We start from the raw sequence: 17,369 nt of genomic DNA, 5'->3' as shown, positions 1-17,369 counted from the left end.
GATTTTATAATATGACAAGACCACAGGAATTATCTCAGGTTTCTATGATAATGATACCAGCCAAGAAATTATTGAATACTGCATGAAGGTGCATGTGTTCGTTAACAGTCCCTCACTTGTAGTTGCAACATTTAGCCTATGTAGGACTGCTTCTGAATGAGAATCAGAGTATGGTGAGAATGCCAGACACTTTATTAAAAGAGACTTTTACATGGACAACTGACTCAAATCCTTGCCCATAGATCTGCTCAAAATGACACAAAGTATGCTTTCTAAGGCTCATCTGAAGTTACACAAAATTGCTTCCAACAGTCCTGCTGTCATGAAAGCCTTTCACCCTAGAGAGCCATAGAATTTAGAAAGTTAGATCTAGGCCGAGACAACACGCCATTACAGAGAAGTATGAACCTGAGGTGGGACTTGTTGAATGACTTCTTCGGCTTTCAAGTTAGTTGTTGAGACAAACTAGTCACTAAACGTAAGGTTCTCTCAGTGGTTAGCAGCCTATATGATCAACTAGGATTTCTTCCACCCTTGAGTATACAAGGATAATTCCAGCTATGACAGTTCTCAGAGACTATTAACGACTAGGACGCTCCATTGCCCACTGACAAGAGGAAGAAGTAGGAATCTCGGAAACAACCTCCTATGTACTCTGAATAAGATTCACATCTCAGGTGCTACACTACAACGTCTCTTACCATGAGCCAGAGAAAGGAAATCCACATATCCTCAGATGCTTCTGCTGATGCCATAGCAGTTGTCGCCTATTTAAAGGTAATAGACTCTTGCAATAAAACTTATATCTGATTTTTGTTTGACAAAGCTAAATCAGCCCTAAGCCTGAGAATACCATCCTTAAACTTTGTGGAACAGTACTAGCTTCAGAGATTGCAGACTTTATACAGCGTGAGCTAGATGTTCACGTGTATGACATTAGATTCTACACAGACAGCAAAGTTTTTCTGGGTTGCATATACAACTAGTAAAAACATTTCAATGTTTATGTCAGCAACCGTGTGGAAAGAATTAAAAAGTCCTCTAAGCCTGAACAATGGTACTATGTTCCATCCCATCCTAACCCTGCAGAGCATGCAACCAGGCCAGCATCTGCTACAGCCTTTGCAAATTCTTTTTGGTTGACAGGTCTATAGCTCCTACTGAATCAGACCAAAGAGCCTTTTACTGAGAATGTTTTCAGTCTTCAAGATCCTGACTATGTACCAGAGATTCATCCTGAAGGCAATGTTCTCATCACCACTTATGATGAGACGTTTGGCTTGGGCTGATTCTGGGCAAACAAAGCTTGTATGCACCATTGCAAAGTTAGTCCACATTGTACATTGTTATCATACAGAAAACACTAACTGCCACAGTTGGTAGGTCTATCATAAGCCTTTCTCTGCAGAGAACCTTACTGTACGTGAGCTGACAGTAAGGTTGTGATATGAAATTACTGTGATATGTAATGTACAGCAGAGTGCTTTAGACACAGAAAAAAAAAAGCATAGTCAATCTCAACCCAATAATTGACAGTCATGGTATGCTAAGGGTCAGTGGTCACCTAAACAGAGCCAAGTGGGATGACCCTTAAAGAAATCCACTCATCATTCCCGTCTGTCACTGTGTTACCACCCTGCTGATATGATATTGTAGTGGCCCAGTGCATCATCCCGGCCCTCTCCATAATTGTCATACATGTTGGTCCTATGTAGATGCACTGTGCAAAATCTGTCTTGTCATTTCCAGTGTGTGTGTTGCACAACTGCAGAGCTCAAGAGGTTAATCTTCATAAAATCATAGTCTGCCTGTGAATGTATCAGTCTGTCATGTCATGTAGTATAAGTGAAGGAATAAATAGGAGTGCTTGAGAGTTGGAAAAGAGGTCTAGTTCCATTTTGTCTGCTACCAGAGTTTCACCAAACACAGAGCCACATGGAAGCACCTTCAGCTTCCTTGTGGTGAAGATGGAAGAGGAGGAGAGATATCCCATAGCGACTGTATTGTGGATATAAATGGACTGAGTCCCAAGCCTAAGAGAAAGCAGTTGTAAGTAATTCTGTAAGAGAGACCCAGTGCAGCGGTACTAAGTTAAGTCTTCAAGTTTCCTACGTGGCCGTTCAAATCCAGCATCACCACGTAGAAGTACGTTACTAAGTGACACCCACGTGTCTCCAGTGTGGGGTGCAAATCCTAAAGGTCAGTTCATTACTACCAGAGTATCTGTGGAGTGACCCCTACCCCCATCCTCCTGCTTATTGGCATTCCCTACCCTAGGGGTGTCTTTGGTGATCTGCAGGTACACTCTGGCCTTGGCTGTGTCATCTCTCTGGGAAAGGAGCCTGGTAAGTGCCACTGTGACAAGCCAACACTTAACCCTCCTAGCTCCCCACGTATGTCAGGTGTCCGGGGTACTCCTCTGGGGTACTGCAACATTATCATGAAAGGGTTAGGCATCAAGGTCGACCTTTCACTGAAGGTGCTCGAAGAGCTACAGGCCTTTGGATTGTAGAAGCAAAAAGATAGATTAACCACCTGATTCATCAGTATATCAGAGTTGTAAATCAAGGGAAAAACTGCAACAACAGCAAATGTCTAATTTGCAAGCCAACAGGACAAGCACTGAGCTACCATTTACTTATGATGTTTTGGATGTTTTTGGACCATGGGAAGTCACCATACGCAGAACCAGAGGTGGCTATGTGAACAGTAAATGATTGGCAGTGTTGTTTAAATGCATCAATTTATGTGCTAAACAGATCAAAGTGATAGAATCTATGGATACTTCTAGCTTTATTAATGCTTTAAGACAATTTCTTGCTATCAGGGGACCAGTAAAGTTATAGAATTCTGACTGTGGAACCAATTTCACAGGTTCTGTCGAGAAATGTAAATCAATTCTAAAACAGTTCAGGACTACCAGTTGACAATGGCTGCACAAGTCTTAAACTGCCCTCATGCTTCTCACATGGGTGATTCATGGGGAAGGATGGTGGCCATCTCTTGTAAGATATTGGATTCTATGTTCATGGATTCAAATTCCTCCAGGCATACCCATAAGACCTAAGCAGACTTCTTATTTGAAGTGTCTGCTATCATTAACTCAAGAGACTAAGGTCTCTTGTTCCTGTATCCATGGATCCATAGTCTCCTGTCATTCTCACTCCAGCAACTATTCTCTCAGTCACTGCTCAGAAGCTTGAAACCGTTCCAGGTTCACCCGAAGATTCTACATCTGGTAATGTATATCAGAAAAGATGAAACATATTTGACATCTGACTAACTGTTTCCAGAGCAGATAGAAGAAAGAATAGCTTACTAGCCTCCAAGGACGAAAAAAGTCGAACTACAAGTAGGTGATCTTGTTCTCATGAAGGACCAAAAGGTGGAAAAAGACACACGGTTAATGGAATGTATCTCAAAGATCTCAAAGAACTCCAAATCTTTCATGCCTTTCTACATGTAATCCATCCTGTTTCCTGTGAGGTCATATTCAGCTCCCTGGGCAGTACCATCTTGTTTTTGCACAGAATAGACATCATAAGCTCAGAGAGAGAATTTTCCTTTTGACTCGATCGATTTCACTACTAATGGTAAATTCAAAAAAGTTTCCTGAAGTTTTACCATTCTGAAATCTTAATATACAACTAGTTTGGCTAGAGCAAGTGAATAGATATTGAGTTTACCTATCTACCATTGCTTGTACAGAATACAGAGCCACTATTTGCTTACGCTGGTTTAGATGTTTTTAGACCATGGGAAGTCACTGTATGCAGAACCAGAGGTGATTACGTGAACAGTAAATGATCGGAAGTGTTGTTTACATGTGCAACGTCCCATAGGGAGACCCCGGACACCTGACATATGTGGGTAGCTGGGAGGGTTAAGTGATGGCTTGTCACGACAGCACTTACCAAACTCTATTCCTGGAGGGATAACATGCAGCCAAGGCCATATTATAACTGCAGACCACCAAATACACAGGAGGATGGGAGTTGTAGTTGTTATGGGTGACGCCACCGTTCCTTCACACCAGAACGATCCTCGGCGGGTAATAAATGCAGACAGAGACAGTCTTTAAGTACCACGTGTCCCTAGAAATGGTTGGGGCCCGGCATCAACTTTCACTTGAAAAACTTGGAAACGATTATTACAAGGACATCCAATCAGAGATTTTTACAGTGCAGGCAAATGACTTTCAAACGTAGTAAAGATTATTCTATTGCAGTACCTCCACCCCGACTTGGAGATGCATGGGTGTGACTATTAAAGGGTGTACCTCTATGTACCTCTATTCTGGCTCTGGGTGGCCGCGTAGGAAAATCAGACAGTAAAAGAATTGCTTAGTACCTCTGCACTGACCTTTTCTTGAAGAATTACTTATCAACGCTCTCTCTTATTCTTGGGGCTCACTCCACTCACATTCAGGCACTACAGGAAAACTCTCCTCCACTTCCATCTTAACCACAAGGAAGCTGAAGGTGCTTCCATGTGGCTCTGTGTTAGGTAGCAGACAAGATGGAAAACCACTACTCCAGAAGATGGAACTTAACCTTTTTCCGTTCTCAATCACTTCTATTTATACCTTCTCTCATACCACATGACATGACAGACTGATACATTTACAGGCAAACTATGATTTTATTATAGTTAACCTCTCAGGTGCTGCAGCTGTGCAACATACACGCTGGAAATAACAAGACAGATTTTGCACAGTGCATCCACATAAGACAAACATGTATGACATTTATGGAGGGGACCAGGATGATGTGCTGGGCCACTACACATGCATGAGTGTATGTGCTCAATACATTGAAGTGATAGAATCACTCACATGCATATCGGTGGCGGAATACTGGGTGAATCGACATGCCTGGCATTAAGGAGTGTACATAGTGTTGTTATGATATTTGTATGGTTATGTATTATGGTCATGAAGCTGAATAAGTTCTTCAGAGTATCATATGTGCTATATATAAGCATATATTGTAAATATGTAGTGTAGTTTGTGGTAGAGTTATGGGTTATAGATAGGTGGAGTGGGGAAAGAAGGCATTTTTGGGGTGGGAGGGCAGGGTGTTTGAGTCTTTAGTCATACCCCAGTCCATCCTCAGTAATAGATATGGCATATAGACTTGAGATATGAGTTTGGCCCCTGGGTTGTGTGGTTTGTGTATGGATGTATAGTGCAGCCTGGCCCGTCCCTGTACAGAAAGACCGGGTATAGACTTACAATCCTCTTTATCTACCATATATTAAGAAGCTTTTTTTTTACTGCATACTTTCTTTACAGGTCAAGCTTTTTGTACTGAAATACCCCTTAAATGGTTGGTCTCCCTGGTCAAAGTACCTGGTCAGATTTTGGTCACGGAAATACCTAAAAATATCAGAAGAAGGTCCAAGACACTACATACTAATCTGATTGTCTAGCTGAGCAGTGTGAAGTGCCTGAGACTACCGATTGCCAGTTTGGTAAGACAGCAGCAGGACTACCATCTTGAAAGATGGATGAGGGGCCATGGGAACTGGCTGTACTAGTGGACAACAGCACAAAGTAAGAGTGCCAGGTCAGAGCAGTGTGTAGTGTCTTAGACTACCAATGCTCAGTGTGCATTGAGTAGGTAGAAGCTGCACAGCTATCTTGGGAGACTGTAGATGGCCCCCAGGAACAGGGAGATCTGCAGAAGTATGGCCGTAGAGGACCAGGTAATTTTACTCCCTCCCGGTTCAGGAAGACATTTTGCTCCAGGATTGCTTTAAGTTTGCTATTTTTTTTACCAAAAGATTAGCATTTTGGACACATGCTGTCTCGCCTCTTTACAACAGTTGGCAGAAGTCATCTAAATTTATACTGCTGTGTGAGCCATTAGTCAAAGTGTGCCCTCAATACAGCTTTGTATTCTTCTGCATGTACCCAAGGAAGAGAAGGAGATGGACCTTGACTATATTTGCCTGTAAATTTTCAGGTTATTTGAGTGCATTTAGGAACTAAATATACTTGGGGAAATAAGAACATCAAACAGGGGAAAATAACGAGGGAAGAATTGGTGTCCTAGTTGCTATATAATTACTTGCTTCAGTAAGGCCAGCAATAACTGTTCCAGACATGTAAACATGCATTTTTACAACTGCAGAAAACCGCAAATGGGAAATAAAAACTTAATTAGATAATGGAAGTATGGGAAATGGACCGTTAATGGTCCTATTCATATGCCTCAATAGAGCCCATGTAAGTAACATCACTCTATTTTGTACCTGTACGAAGCAAATCAGAATAGAAGCCAGGCTTGTGGTCCAGGGAAAGATTATGATTATTCTTGTGGCTTTTTTTCTGAGCAGAGCCCGTATGATGACATTCCTAAGGAAACATCAGCCAAGTGAATTTTCAAAGGCGAGAAACAAAGAATCTGCCTTTTTGTAGAAAACACTCTTCGCACATTGGAATGTGGGTGTTGAATGGAAACCAGCCTGGAACTGTGAGAATTCTCTTTATAGGGAGGTGGAAAATGAATCTATTATTAACTCCTTGACTACAGGAGCTTTCAATTCTCAAACATAAAGATTCAATGACCTTCTATAATATACTGTAGTACTCATTGAGTCATTGAAGGGCTAAGTGAAACCCACTCACAATGTGCAGTATATTTAACAATTTGAGTAAGTTAGTACAATAAATCATTGCAAATAAATGGTAGAAATGAGAATTTTCCCTTTTCTTCTAAGTCTCAAAAAAAGTTCTGGCCTACAAAGAAAGAGGATAATGTCAGTAGCATTAGAAAATTGAAATATACAAAAAACTATTTCTTATTTATCTAAATAATAAAAGATTTTAATGGCAAGTTCACACTACATTTTGGTGCTTCTTGCCACAATCTTCAGGCTATTCTAGTAAAACAAAGATAGCACAAATCTTGGCATTGACCTCTAGCCATCACGAGTGCAGTTGTCATTAATTAGTAATAGGATAAATGATGGCAAGAATATCAGTTTAGATATTGGTGGGACTGGTTATAATAGGATGCTATAAAAGCAAGGCTCCCATCTGTTTTGTTCATCTAATTCTATGCCCTAGAAGAAATAGGCGCATTTACCCCAGTTCTATGAGGTGCATGCAGTGACACGATTAAGAGATATTGTTCACATAAAGACATTTCTCTTTTCTCTTAATTGCGCTAAAGAATTTAGCTCTAGAAATACATTAACAAATTAAATCTGGATAGAGTATTTACTCCGTGTCTGATACGTTTTGCATATTGATGTCAGACAGTATAAGGTATATAAGGGTCAGAAAGGTTCCTGATGAATCGGTCATACGATGAAACGCTTTGAACCAGAACAACAGAAATAGAAGTTTAAAACTGTACCATCTGATAAAAAATAATCTAATGAGAGTTTTGAGGAGGGCATGAAAATCCTAAGTGCCCATTTGTTGGATATTGATTTTTGAGCATAAAAGTATACTTGTTAGAATGGGTATGTACCCCAGTTCAAGCACATATGGGACACATGCCCGTTTGGGAGGGAAAGGACAAGGTATTAAGTGTCCCCCCCCCCCCCCCCGCCCCCCGTTCACCCCTCAGTCCCTCTAGATAGGAGGAGTAAGAAAAAGATACCCCCGTTCATGAGAATTGAAGAACAGTGCTCTTACACTATCCACTTTCTCTGAGTCATCAAGGGGAGTGCATATCAATACTCACCTTGGATTTATTCAGGATATCAGGGATACGCATATGTGACTGCTTGTTTGCGGAGGGGTTACCTTAAAGTACTAAGGACCCGGGTTAATTTATCATAAGCGCATGTAATTTGTATTTAGCAGTCTGGTTGGGGGTTTCTCACATAATGATAAATTATATAGAGAGAGTGGGAAAAATTATACTAAAAATCCCTCCCCCCCAAGGAAAAGATGGTGTAAAACTATTGTTTATTTATTTTACGTTTATTTGTTTGTTAATTGTTAGTCTAGAAGCCTTCAATTTTAACATTAATAATTTATTAAAAGTTAAGTTTTAAGGAGTCATTCCAGTGAAGGTATAATAAGATATTTTTGGGATTCCTCTGCCGCGGTGATAACCATATTAGTCTACCATCTACCACAGCCACTGTTTAATCCATACGTTGGGAATGTTTCTCAGCATATATGTTAAATGGAGGCCAAAAATGCGCTGTGAACCAAGCAATACTTTACTATTAAAGTTCATTATCCCAAAAAAGGTCTTTTAACCCCTTGAGTGGCACGCCCGGAAAATTTCCGGGGACGAGCTCCACTGCTCATAGCAACATAGCCTGGAAGATTTCCGGGCTATGTATCACTATGGGAGCTGCAGAGCACAATGCCACAAGCTGTGTCAGTGTGCTATGCCTGCACAGACCCACACAGAGCAGTGCAAGGGCTTTGAAAAACCAGCAGAAGATATTGCCGACATGTCGGCAACCTCCTGCTTTGTTTACAGGTTGCCATAGAGACCATCGGCTTGTCAGAAGCAAGCCGATGGTCTCTGTGGCAGGGAGAGCTGGTTGTTAGCTGTCAGAGGACAGCTAGGTACTAGCTCTTACAGCAGAGATCAGAGAAAACCTCCGATCTCTGCTGTGTTAACCCTTTACATGCTGCAGTCTATGTGACTGCAGCATGTAAAGGGCTGTCACTGCAGCATGTAAAGGGCTGTCACCATCGGACCCCCAAAATGTGATCAGGGGTCCTAATGGGTCCCTGTGGAAGTCCCCTAAAGGGACAAAAAAAAAATTATTAAAAAAAAAACAAAAAACACTTGTCTCCCTTTACTTTGTAAAAAATCAAAAATACAATCACACATGTGGTATCCATACGTCGTAATGACCCAGAGAAGGAAGTTAATACATTATTTAACCCCTTAATGACATGGCCCCTTTTTTTCTTTTTTCCCCATTTCTTTTTTTCCTCCCCCCTGTTTAAAAAATCACAACTTGTCCCGCAAACAACAAGCCCTTATATGGCCATGTCAATGGAAAAATGAAAAAGTTATAGCTCTTGAGACGCAACTGCAAAACTAGTTGAAATTCAATGATTAGACCATTTTAAAAAACCTGCCCTGGTGGGCACGACAGGGTGGTAGGAAACCTGCCACTCAAGGGGTTAAGGCACTTCAATGCCAGGGAGTGCCATTCAAGGTGTAATGTGGCAAAGTTTCTCTATGAATGGGTAACAAACCTATGTAATATTTAAGCATGGAATAACTAGTCAGAGAGGAGTATGATTACACCTCCACTCCGTATTTCTTATACTCTAGCATCCATGAGGTTTATGCTTTGCTACTTCTATATTACCTAGATCATCGTCGATTCCCATCTTTCCTTCTCTCTGTTTTCCCCCCTTCAATCTTTTCACTTGCAATTTTCTTTTTTATTTCTCTCTTTATCTCTTACAACATATCTGTGAGTCAATTAGAGTTTATTATGGGTAATATCTATCAAAAATGATTACTACACTATGGAATAAATGATTATCAGTATCTTACTTAGCTTTCCTTTCAAGTCAATTGTCAATATGCTTATTATCATCTTTTTGAATTGTAGACAAGACTATTAGTACCGTACTTATTCATTCATGACTGTTTCTTCATCACAAATGTACTCAGGCTTGTTATACTGTAATTCTATTTTCACTGCAGTAGATTGTACAACATCACTCAATAATACATTGTTGTTACCAAATGTATTTCTTTACTTGACTGTATCACGTCACATGTATGTCATGCTTTAAAATGTAAATAAAAACAGAACAAAAAGAACATTTACACCAAAAGCATAACAAATATTCAAACATTAGTAAATCAGAAGCTAGAGCTATAGCCAACATGTATTATCTACATCTTACAGCAGCTTCTTCACTCCTCGCCTCACACGGCCTCGGCACTCACTGTACTCTGAGCACTGGTGCTGGCGGGGGGAAGGAGTGAAAAAGCTATGCAAGATAAAGTAGCACAGAGCATCAGAGCAGAGGACAGCCCGAGTCTGACTATGTTCGAGAGTTTAACCTTATTCAGCAGGTTGAGTATTAGGAGTGAGGCCTGGAATGGGAGCACCAAAGTTGTAATATTACTAAGTGGGGGCACCCAGGGGGTCTGACTAAGTGCAGCCACTGTGGGTTCATATTACTAAGTGGAGTCTCAGAGGGGGTCACTACTATTATTTGGGGCCACAGAAGAGGTTCTATTAGTAGTTGGCGGCACCGAGGGGGTCTTATTACTAAGTGTGGGCACCAGGTAGGGGGGTCCTATTACTAAGTGAGGGCACATAGGGGCCATTTGACCCTTTAGTAACAAAGCACTCTAAATATATGATGCTTAGTCCTGGGCATTAAACCTGCACCATCATAAATATGTGGTAGAAGTTTAAAAGGAATTTGTTACCTACTTTTAGTCCTATAAGCTAAGCTTATTGGCTGAAAGTACGTTACCCTTGGGGTCTGGGGATGTAAGTGTTATAGTTACTTCCTCCATTATATCCCCGTGTGAGTACTGAGAGCCACCACTGAATGCATTGAGCGGTGCACTAAGTATTCCGTCGGTTTTATAAAGGGCAGACTACGTAGCAGCACTACTTAATGCACTGCAGTGGCAACTTCCAGTGCTCAAACTGGGGGAATGACAGGAAAGTAAATATAAAACTTACATCCCTGGACTCAGAGGGTTACCTGTATGATGTTATCACTTATGCACCAGTACTATGGATATAAAAAAGATAATAATAATCTTTATTTGTATAGCGCCAGCTTATTCCGCAGCGCTTTCAGGCATGTATATATGCAAAACAATACAACAATTACAATGTGAGGTACATTGGGTTTGACACAAATGGGTTGGGGGTGGTACAGGAGGTGCAAAGGATGGGGGGGGGGGGCAAGGCATCAGTGTGGGGGAAATTACCCAGGCCCCCAGCTTTTGTGATATTATTTTAGATTCTACTGTTTTGGAGAAATCATTTCTTGTATTAAGCCTTAGGCCTTGGTAGAATGTCAGCTTGAACTTAACCAGCAATAAACCATAACTGGTGACTAGGCAGGCGATGGTTGAAGGTACAGACCTTAACTGATAAAGAGCTAATTAGTACCAGGTTACAGCTGATATAACCAATAAATTTACCTTAAAATAAAGTCATAAAAATTAAATAACAGAATAGCTGAAGAATGGAAAATTTTAGGTATTATGAATAGACTTTGATCGATTATGTGGCAGAATATTGAATGATGTAAACAAACTATGTCATGTTTGGCTCAGAATCAACGTCATTTTAAATATGTAACATGTCTATAAAAAAGGACGTGCGATGAGTAATAAATTAGAGCTGATTTGGTACACATAGGCTAACGGTGTTCTTATTTCTGCTCTCTATCAATTGATATACCCGTATATACTGACGGTTTTTCAAGTCTGCAGACTTACTCATTTTATTTTTAATTTGGACGCCGAATGACATACTAAAAGGGAGTTTTTCCCTAACAATCGGGAAGACAGGCAATAGGAAATTTCATGTGCAGATCAATTATTAAAAGGCAAACAGGGTGGGGCGCCATAGGGAGCGGCGGGGTACTAGGTCAGGAGATTTAGTATGCTTCCCTGAAAAGGTGCGTCTGAAATTTCGTCTACCAGGAGTTGTCCGGATGCCTTGGGGAAGAGCATTCCAGAGGATGGGTGCTGCTCTGGTGAAGTCCTGTAGGCGAGCAAGTGAGGTTCGTATTACAGGCGTGTTAAGTCTGAGGGAGTTAGCCGATCAGAGTGAGCGGACTTGGTGATGTACAGACAGGAGGGAGATGTATGCTGGCGCAGCCCCATGCAGAGCTTTGTGAGTGAGGTAGAGGAGTTTAAATTTAGTTCTGCAGTGGATGGGCAGCCAATGCAGCGACTGGCATAGTGCAGAGGCATCTGAGTAATGGCTGGATAGAAAAATTAGCCTAGCTGCCGCATTTAGTATGGATTGGAGCGGAGCGAGTCTAATGCGGGGTAGGCCGATGAGTAGCGAGTTGGAGTAGTCAAGCCGGGAGTGGATGAGGGCGACCACGAGTGTAAAAGATAAGCGTAAGGGAAAAGAAAAAAGAGGGGAAAAAAAGGATATTTTTTGTTCTTGCAAAGTATATATTCTGGCAGCGCTCTGTAGGTGCCCTTATGTATAAAGTAATTGTTATATAATCTGTGGGACGCTTTTACAGGCTGTCACCTTCCTTTTTTTTTTAAATTCCCCCTTGAAAAGTAGCACTTTATGTCTGAGGTATGGTGCTCTTTTTGTATAATCTCCTATTATAATATATGGGCCTATAACAATCGAGAGATATTCATACTGGGTATGAAACTGGGATGATCCTCAGTGTCTTCTTCATGTTGTTCTATGCTTGTATTGTTTGATAGGTATGCTGGGATGTCTATTTGGTAGTTGTTTCTACCTTGGGCTCCTATTGTGGCGCTTGCATTTGCGCCCATTTTCTATTTTTTTTTGTCCATCGTGCAGGCGCTGATGACACTTAGCAGGCGCTTACCCCTGGATGAAATGTCCTGCAGAGTTTTATATTCTGAATAGCAGGCGCTCGCATTGGGAGAAATCTCCTGCAGTGCATCTTTACTGAGCCTGTACGAATATTGTGTGTTGATTGGCTAATAGTAAATGCAGGCACAAATGGTTTCTTCCTTCCATGGATGGGCATCTCTTCTGGACTGAGTGTGCGATTTCTATTGGCCTATGTGATTTCAGGAGCTACTATTGGCTGTAGGGACATTAGTCCCTGTAATGTGCTTTATATTGCCTGTCTATTTATTGACTCCTCACATATAGGCCTAGTTGTCTCCTGAGGATGCCTGTGAAGGCAAAACATGTTGGGTAAGGGGGCTATTGTGTCTTGTCTTTTAGCATTAGGTTGGGCTCTAACTCTTATACTTTACTTAGGGATCCTGTCTGTAGCTAGTGTTGAATGTCCTCTGTGTACATAAGGATAGTTTTTTACTGCACTTTCTCATGGGATCATGGTCATAGGCTAATTTATTGTCCCAGGGCAACTATTTTTGTTTTTTTTTAACTCTGGGCATTCAGTTTTAAGAAGGATCATTTCTAAACAATAGGACCTATTAAGTGAAGATCCCCTCCTGACTAACAACATTCCAGAGATCCCTCCCTACTACATTTCACATTGACTTTTGATAGTTAAGATTACAATATAAGTCATTCATTATACTATTCATGCCTTCAAAATCAGCATTCTTCATTGAGTTATCTTTCTGACTTATCCTTTAGGGCGCCTTCAGACGACTGTATATCGGCCGAGGGCCTATATACGGCGTCCCTCTCTGCAGGGGGAGGAGGCTGGAATAGTCGGGAGCAGTGTACTGAGCTCCCGCCCCCTCTCCGCCCCTCGTCACTATTTGCAATGGGAGGGGGCAGGACGGGGCGGAGCTAAGTTCCGGAACTTCGCTCCGACCTCCTCCCATTGCAAATAGAGAGTGTGACAAAGTACAAAACTATCTGGCATATGCCACTCTTGGGCAGCTGTAAAATAATCTAGCACTATTGTGTGTTGGTCAGTAACAATCAATTAAGCTTGAATTGCATCAGTTTGATTAGCCAACCCTAATACTGTGACACTTTGGATTATTTGGATAGTCTGTAGCTTTTCCTTGTTTGTGGTATGATTGGGCAAATGCACAGGCACATGTCTGACTGAGTAGAAGCCTAGGAAAATGTGTAGCTCTATTATTTTCTATAACTTTTGGTACTAATATATATATTTATGCACACATATACATACACATACATAATTACTTCATTTGACAATCTCTTAGCCATAGTTTTGGCATTGGCATTTTTATTTATTTCATTTTACAAGCCACACCTCTAGCCAACGTGAGAAGAGGTCTATGCAAACCAACAAACTCCAAACCACCTACCTTTGGTAGCTGTATGCAGTCAATCTGCAGTCACTGAAACAGATAGTCTGGCCTTATAGTAACAGCAAGGAGGTACTTTGACCAATTGACCCTGGTTGTGATGGGCGCAAACCATGCAGCTTCTGGTAGATGAAGGATTTTTAATTTGTGCTCACACAACAGGTAGACACCATCAGAGGTTAAAGTTCAATTTCTCGTATTTACTAAACTTCAAAAGTAACCTCAGCTTGCTTCAGCAACAGATCTCAGAAATTAAATTAAATGTCCTTTATTTCAGGCCTTTTTTAATAAAAATTCAACAGTGGTTCTTACTCAGCTTTCCTGAGGTAATTTCACCCAGCTTTCCACACAACACAAGATTTGGCTCTCAGTGTCTGTCTCTCTCAGAACCTGCTCTCATATCCTCATTTTCTAATTTTTGCTAGACACCTCTATATTGAGGAGGGGCAAACCCATTAAAACTCCCTTTCCTTACATCATCTAACTCTACCCCTTATAGTCTGGCTAAATGTTGGAGTGTCTTCTTCACACTTGAAGTCTGACAGTCTAGCAGAGCACATCTCATATATAACACATACAGGAGCCCTTCACACTCACACACACAAAAATGACAGATTCACATTATTTATGGTCAGAATAAACAAGGATTACATTCTAATTCTCTTGTGCAGCATAAACCACATGTTTTCAATTCACAATTGCACAGAAAACTTTTAAATCACTGTACTTAAACATACAATCTGATTCATACTGAGCAGGAGACAGGTAACATGCACAACTGTCCAAAGCGTGAAGGGAAATACTCTCCTCTTCACCCTAATCTCCTTCACTATCCTCTTTTCACGCCTCAACACTTTCTTCCAACGCCCAGCCCCAACACACTCCATCCACATCAGCCCCTCCCTCCTCTCCTCACCTACAGTTAGGGCCAGAAATATTTGGACAGCAACACAATTTTCGCGAGTTGGGCTCTGCATGCCACCGCATTGGATTTGAAATGAAGCCTCTACAACAGAATTCAAGTGCAGATTGTAACGTTTAATTTAAAGGCTTGAACAAAAATATCTCATAGAAAATGTAGGAATTGTACACATTTCTTTACAAACACTCCACATTTTAGGAGCTCAAAAGTAATTGGACAAATAAACATAACCCAAACAAAATATTTTTTTTTCAATATTTTGTTGCGAATCCTTTGGAGGCAATCACTGCCTTAAGTCTGGAACCCATGGACATCACCAAACGCTGGGTTTCCTCCTTCTTAATGCTTTGCCAGGCCTTTACAGCCGCAGCCTTCAGGTCTTGTTTGTTTGTGGGTCTTTCCGTCTGAAGTCTGGATTTGAGCAAGTGAAATGCATGCTCAATTGGGTTAAGATCTGGTGATTGACTTGGCCATTGCAGAATGTTCCACTTTTTTGCACTCATGAACTCCTGGGTAGCTTTGGCTGTATGCTTTGGGTCATTGTCCATCTGTACTGTGAAGCGCCGTCCGATCAACTTTGCAGCATTTGGCTGAATCTGGGCTGAAAGTATATCCCGGTACACTTCAGAATTCATCCGGCTACTCTTGTCTGCTGTTATGTCATCAATAAACACAAGTGACCCAGTGCCATTGAAAGCTATGCATGCCCATGCCATCACGTTGCCTCCGCCATGTTTTACAGAGGATGTGGTGTGCCTTGGATCATGTGCCGTTCCCTTTCTTCTCCAAACTTTTTTCTTCCCATCATTCTGGTACAGGTTGATCTTTGTCTCATCTGTCCATAGAATACTTTTCCAGAACTGGGCTGGCTTCTTGAGGTGTTTTTCGGCAAATTTAACTCTGGCCTGTCTATTTTTGGAATTGATGAATGGTTTGCATCTAGATGTGAACCCTTTGTATTTACTTTCATGGAGTCTTCTCTTTACTGTTGACAGATACACCTACTTCCCTGAGAGTGTTCTGGACTTCAGTTGATGTTGTGAACGGGTTCTTCTTCACCAAAGAAAGTATGCGGCGATCATCCACCACCGTTGTCTTCCGTGGACGCCCAGGCCTTTTTGAGTTCCCAAGCTCACCAGTGGATTCCTTTTTTTTCAGAATGTACCCGACTGTTGATTTTGCTACTCCAAGCATGTCTGCTATCTCTCTGATGGATTTTTTCTTTTTTTTCAGCCTCAGGATGTTCTGCTTCACCTCAATTGAGAGTTCCTTTGACCGCATGTTGTCTGGTCACAGCAACAGCTTCCAAATCCAAAACCACACACCTGGAATCAACCTCAGACCTTGTAACTACTTAATTGATTACAGGTTAACGAGGGAGACGCCTTCTGAGTTAATTGCAGCCCTTAGAGTCCATTGTCCAATTACTTTTGGTCCCTTGAAAAAGAGGAGGCTATGCATTACAGAGCTATGATTCCTAAACCCTTTCTCCGATTTGGATGTGGAAACTCTCATATTGCAGCTGGGAGTGTGCACTTTCAGCCCATATTATATATATAATTGTATTTCTGAACATGTTTTTGTAAACAGCTAAAATAACAAAACTTGTGTCACTGTCCAAATATTTCTGGCCCTAACTGTATGTATGGCTCCCATGCACTGTTCAACTTCCTAAGATGCCTTCAACCCCCCCAATACTGCAAAGAAACACCTCAGACACTCCCACAAATCCCCTAGCCATGTGCTCACCCTTGCCACCCTGCTACTCCTAGCTGCCGGGGACATCTCCCCCAACCCAGGCCCACCCCGTACTGTTCTCTACCAAAATGCCCCCTCTGCCCCATTCAAATGCGCCCTATGGAACTCCCAATCTGCGTGTAACAAACTCCCAACTATCCATGACCTTTTCACCAGTAAACACTTGAACTTGCTCGCCCTCATGGAAACCTGGATACAGCAGTCCGATTCTATCTCCCCCGCTGCATTGTCCTATGATGGCCTGCAGCTCTCCCACACCCCCAGATCGGATGACAGACGCGGCGGAGGAGTAGGCATCATCCTCTCCCCAAACTGTACCTTCCAGGTCATTCCCTCAGCTCCCTCGCTTACCTTCCACTCCTTCGAAGTCCACACCCTGCGACTCTTCCGCCCACTGCCTCTGCGTGTCGCAGTTATTTACCGCCCCCCAGGTCCTACCCGCCTGTTCCTAGACCACTTTGCTGCCTGGCTCCCCCACTTCCTATCATGTGAAATCCCAACCCTCATCCTTGGTGATTTCAACATCCCTACTAACGACTCTAGCTCCTCATCTGCCTTCCGGCTTTTAACACTTACCTCCCTCTTGGCTTATCGCTAATCTGTGACTCCCCCACTCATAGAGATGGTAACACTCTCGATTTAGTTTTCCTCCGTCTCTGCTCTGCTTCTCACTTTACTAACTCCCCACTTCCACTCTCAGATCACAAACTTCTCTCTTTCTCCATCAGGCACCCTAGCATCTCTCCTGACCCTCCTATCTATCGCACCTCTAGGAACCTCCA

Source organism: Eleutherodactylus coqui, chromosome 1 (genome assembly GCF_035609145.1).
Source record: "Eleutherodactylus coqui strain aEleCoq1 chromosome 1, aEleCoq1.hap1, whole genome shotgun sequence".
Lineage (NCBI taxonomy): Eukaryota > Metazoa > Chordata > Amphibia > Anura > Eleutherodactylidae > Eleutherodactylus > Eleutherodactylus coqui.
The sequence above is the reverse complement of the archived record's forward strand: the minus strand, read 5'-3'. Positions refer to the sequence as shown.